We start from the raw sequence: 5,660 nt of genomic DNA on the forward strand, positions 1-5,660 counted from the left end.
CGAGGGCCCGCAGGCTCCGTGTGCCCGCCGCTTCCGAGTGCTGCGCTGCGGCTCGGGCAACGGCCGGGGAGGAATTGTCGGTCCCTCGTGGTTACGCAGCCGGGCCTGCTAGGCGCTTTGAAGCAGCGCGTTCGGTCGGGCAGTATTATTTTTCTAGATTGTAAATGAGCCCGAGGTATAAACCCACTTACGTTTCTGTATGGCGGTGTACTTTGTGAGAGAGCTCAGATGTACTGATGGAGCTGGCACAGAGTTCCCTTGGGACTCCAGATTTGACTGTCTTGTTGAAAGGCTCCAGAGCCTGCTTTGAAAGTCGCTTGACAAAGCACAGCTTTGCCGTGATTTTTAGACTGGAATTCCGACTGTAATGCCAATGCCACGTGTTAGCCTTTCTCCAGCAGCTATTAAAAGCAGAATGAGCGTTAAGAATCTGATTACCTTTGAACTAAATTCAAAACAAAGCTGCGTGGTGAAGCGACTGGAAGCGTCCTGCCAGTCTGACGTGGGTATCGCTGCCGTGCGTGTTTTCTGCCTGTCTACTGATCGCTCCTGCCTCTTGTTCTGCTGTGGTAATTCCTTTGGGTAAGGCGTTGGGCTCTGACTGAAGTGCATCCTGACTTCCTCCTGACCCCTGCGAGATGTCATCGGTGTTTGCCTTCCTCCCCTTTCACAGGGCCTCGGCTGTTGCGCTGCAGAGAAGCTGTCAGCCTTGTGAGAGAGCATAGCAGCCGGCAAGCGCATCGTGGTGCTTCGGTACCGAGCTGATACCGCAGGCGTCCGTCTTTTGTTTGCGAAAAGGGATCGCGAGGAAAGGTGCTGACGTTGAGGGGGTAAGGTGGCGGGAGAACAGGTAGGAGGCAGCTTTCAAACCGGTTTTAGGCTTAACTCCTGTGTTCCTGAGCACGGTTCTGGGCTTCGAGGGGTTTGCTTTTGGCTTTTTTGCCTTCAGCGCGTCCTCCGTCACCGCTGTCGGCGTGCGCTGAGCTGCTGCTTAGGGAACTGTGGTGATACAGACTGTGTGCGTGCCAACCGTCCTCCAGGCTATAGCTGTATTCTACCCTAAAAAAAGCTTTCCGTAATACTATGCTTCCGTTAGGACGCAATTTTCTCGAGTTCCCCCCACCTCAGGGTGATTTTCCCACACCCCTAACCCCAACCCCTAAGCCCACCTGCAACACCCCATTTTCTCCTAGGCTTGTAGGAGTGGCCTGAGAGGTGCTTGCAGGGTATTCCATTTTGCCTTAGACAGCTTAGGAGACCAACCACATGCCTGGAGATCTGTATCTATCCTTAGGCTCCTAGTGGGATTCACACAAAACCAGTATGTGTGGGCACATTCTCCTAGCAGCTCGGTGTCTTTTTGCTGTTGCAGAGGTGATTTCCAGGCGGAGCTGACCAGTGGGGTTCTCTGGCTGAGGGGAAGACCAGCCGTCAGCTGGTGGATGTGCTTCTGGAAGAAATAGCAACGGGAGCTCTAAGAGAGGGAAATGGCTTCCCTGCATGGGTATGTGGAAGCTTTCTTCACTGCTTGTTTCCACTGAGATTAATTGGTAATAAATACCCATTAGGAAGGTGGGAGAATTACTTTCGTGGCCGGTGTCTTCAATATTCACCACCTTCTTCTTAGTGTAAACACTGAAAACTTTCAAGCCAGGGAAACTCAGGTGCACTAGAAAAGCTGAAACGGTGAGCGTACTGAAGACATAGCTGAAGTAGCCACACTTGACAATGATGCCACGTGAACCACCGGACATGCAGGTATTTCTAGTGGGCTCGAGCCCCTGCTAATGCTGCGCTATATGGCCAAGCCAAAGTAACAGCTTCCTGCTGCTGAAAAGCCTCGTCCTCCTCCCCTCTCCCAGCCCCGGTACTGGTGGCCGTGACCGGGAAGTGTCCAGCAGAGCAGTATTTGGGTTTTCCCGGGTTACTTCTCTGCTGACGAGATTAATGCAGACAAGTGCCAGAATGACTAAGTAGCAAGACTACATTGTAAGGAATGACTGCTTCTTGTGGCATGAGGAAGTTCATTCAACTCACCATGTCCCATTGCACCGTACCCCAGCACATGGGGGAAGCAGGCAATGATACAGGGACAAGGAAGCGTTGCAAGAATTCTTCACGTCATACTAAGCACGACTGTATCCAGAGGTTCTCTCTGGGATAGAGTAGCATTTCTTTGATCCTTCGACATCTTTTCCTCAGCCTTTCCAGAAGCTTGAACCGTTTTCCCTGCCATTCCTGAAAGGTATTTCCAAGGAAGATCTTTCCTTTTCTGGTTTTGTTGGGCAGAACCTCTCAGAGAGTCCCATTTTTTTTTCCACCCTGGAGCACTCGAGACAAGTTGCAAAGGTGCCGACAGATGTGTTTTGTAGTACTGCGAGACCCACACAAAAGACCTATCCCTAATATAATCCCTAAATCCCTAAAACAAATGTAATCCTTAATTAAATCTCTAATCCCTAAAACCTAAGTAACGTCAGTTTAATTCTTTGAATAAGGATAAGTTGTCAATGAGGTCTTCAGTGCTGTACCTGCTTGCATCAACTAGTTCTTGGATTGGCTCTTTCCTTTTCAGGAGAATGGGAATAAATTAGGGATTAAATTAGTTTTATAAGACTAGCTAGGTTTATCAGACTTACAAAGCTGGAGTGCCCACCACAAGCTCTAACACCTGAAGGCCCTCTGCAGACAATGGCAGTGCAAGCTTGTGCCTTTTCTGTGATGGGAGTTTTTCCCATATTCTTTCTCTCTATTTCCACTTTTCACATGGAAATTCCATTTCTAGGAGAGCCGCGTTATTTTCGTGCACATTGAGAGGCAGCTCTAATGCAGACCGGAACACATGTTCGGTGCTAACACAGCTGTAATTTCTTTCAGAAGGAGGAGGGGAGCGCTGAAGCTTTCGTGGCCAAGCCCCGGAGCCAGGATGTCAGGGAGAAGCAGGAGTATCTGAGCCAGCTGAAGAACAAGCTGGGAGATCTACTGTAAGTATGGAGGGAAGGGGCTGATGGGGACAGTAGCTCAGGACCGTGCGTGCAGAGGGAACCCCGCAGTGGACGCAGTGTGCGTGGCCAGCGCAGGCCTCCCTGCGCTACAGAGCTGTGCCCGTTGCAGTGAATGCCGAGACCTGGCTGAGCCCGGCTCTGCGGAACACTGCGAGCAGCAGTCCCCGACCCAAAGAACTTTGGCGTGGCAGACAGCGAGCAGAGATCAGTTGTACCACTAATCCCCTTCGGTACAGTGCTCCTCTGTCGCGACGGAGGGAAGACACAGTCAATCAATATGAGTGATCAGCAGACTTCGTTTATTGTACCTTACAGTCACCTTTTATGCCTTGTTATAATTAGCTCATACGTATTGCAAAAGTTAAGCTCATTATTGGTGAGTTGCCTAAATATCAAGCCCACCCCTAGTTTCTCTTCTGTAGTTATCTGTTCCCACCTGCAACATTCTTTTCCCACCGAAATCTTCCTGTTATTGTGTAACAAGAACAGCCAAAGGCAGTGTATTTGTGCTTTACTTCAGATAAGCTGAGAGCGATGTGCATTTTTGTCTAGCCAGCTAGACTATGTTTATGTGAACTTTTTCAGCTAGCCAGTTATCCACACTCCTCAGCTCTCCAAAAATAGCGGTAAAATCCTGTACATCTTCAGAGACTGGTTCTGAGGAGTGGGAAGAGCAAATAGGACTGACAACTGGTGCAAATCTGAGAAATAATTCCACCTCAAAACAAGAGGCAATTACTGCATTGAAAAAAAGTCTGGTGCCACACCGAGCACCGAGGAGAACGCCAGAGGTGGGCAGGTGCCTGTGAAGTGAAATCCTGTCCAACGTGGGCACTGGATTAGCAAGAAGTACAGTTCTGTAATAAGGGATATCAATGCACAATAGAGTGAAATTAAGGTCTTCCCAGGTTATCATGAATCTAAGATTTCTTAACTTCCGGTCAGTTTGAGGTTTAGCATTCACCAGTCTTTATTGCACATGTGTTTAACAACGGGATGCTAGTAGAGGCAGAGATGACTGTATCAAAAGACATCTCTGCTCTGCATTTCGGGCAACATGGATTCTCAGTGTGACACAAGTAAGTAAATGTTCTTTTCACATACCACAACGTAATGGTGACTGTGTTGTTTTCGAACAGAGAGGGGAAGGCAGATGATCTGAAGACTGCTTTCTGTGCGATTGATCCCGGTATCGACGATCAGACGCTAGATACCTACGTTGACCTGCCGGATCAAGAAGATGTGCCTGTGGAAACTGCACTCGAGAGGCTGCTTGCTGGATATGCGAGACGAGTAGGGCCCTCGCCCAGGGAGGGAAGCACGACAGGCTTCGGAGGGGAGGAAGGAGACTTCCAATAATAAGAATAAATGGACTGTTTGATCTACGGGTTTGGGTGCCAAGCCGAGAGTTGGAGTTACTGCGTTAAATACTTCTTCCCATTGCATATGGAGGTACAGCTCGTAAGAGCTGAGTGGGTGGGCTAGCTTGAGCTATCGGAAGCGCTTTCATCTTAAGCAGCACAGCACTCCGAGACAATTTTACAGCCTCTGCAGAGTCATTTTAGCTCAGCAAGACCTGTGGTGGGAGGCTGCCTGATCCCCAGACAGAGGCTTCACACCCCCGGGGCGCCGAGGCACTTCAGGGTGTCAGGCGCTCTGCTTGGTGACACAAGAGCTGTGCTCCACAGCCATTGCTGGAACCTGAGAAGCCACCGTCAGGCTCCAGGCTGCAGCGTGGCTGCTTTGGCCCTTGGCCCTTACAGTCCCTTGTCTCAAAGAAAGAGGGTTTCAAAGATTCCTTTGCAAAATAAGGTGCCGGTTGCAAGCAAAAGGTGAGGTCAGCCCACACGAAGTCTGCTATCGTGTCTGTCCCCGAGGAGACTTTTGTCTTGGTGTGGCTGCTGTTGTCCAGTATGAAATCACTCAACAGACGTTCAAGTGCTGCCCCACGAGTAGATTTAACCAAACTCTGAGCTGCAAAAGTCATCCAAGCATAGAAAAACTGAAATCAGTCCCTTGCTGCGAGGAAGGCACCACGTGCCCTTTGGTAACTTTACTCAGTCGTCCCTACTCATAGTGTCCGCTTTGCCCTGCACATAGCCCTCTCTAGGGAGGGGAGGGAGGATTCTGGAAACAAAAAAGACTGTAGGAAAACAGCTCTGCTGTGGTCCTGCCTGAATTGCCGAGTAACTGGAGCAAACCTGAGAAGCAAAACCCTTTCTTTTTCTTGCGATGTAGGCATATGAAAAGTAGAAAGGGGTAAGCTGAAATCCAAAGATACCTTCCTCATAAAGCACTAGTTTTGTAAACTTGCCAAAACTGATTGCATTTGTAAAGCAGGAAGGCACCATAGCTGGTGTGACACAGCATGTACCACCCAGAGGTACGAGGCCCTGGGGCTTTCTGCCTTAATACTCGAACCTGGTGCCAGGCACATCCAACACAAGTCACAAAATAGCAGGAAAGGACCTCCACCAACCGGGCGGCTGCAGTACCCAATTATATTTCGCTAGATGGCAGCAGCGCTCCACCAACAGGGCCGGCTGCAGTACCCATTTATATTTCGCTAGATGGCAGCAGCGCTCCACCAACAGGGCCGGCTGCAGTACCCAATTAAGTTTCGCTAGGTGGCAGTAGCTATCCACCAACAGGGCC

General features: G+C 49.8%; 1 long non-coding RNA gene across 1 annotated transcript; it reads left to right on the forward strand.

The window, feature by feature from the left end:
* Positions 1-917: 917 nt before the first annotated feature.
* Positions 918-4,708, forward strand: LOC129782616 (uncharacterized). The gene is made up of 3 exons (XR_008744670.1): positions 918-1,504; positions 2,878-2,984; positions 4,145-4,708. It is a non-coding gene; the product is annotated as an uncharacterized LOC129782616 (long non-coding RNA).
* The last annotated feature ends 952 nt before the right edge of the window (positions 4,709-5,660 follow it).

The sequence above is a fragment of the Falco peregrinus genome, chromosome 18 (assembly GCF_023634155.1).
Source record: "Falco peregrinus isolate bFalPer1 chromosome 18, bFalPer1.pri, whole genome shotgun sequence".
Taxonomy (NCBI): domain Eukaryota; kingdom Metazoa; phylum Chordata; class Aves; order Falconiformes; family Falconidae; genus Falco; species Falco peregrinus.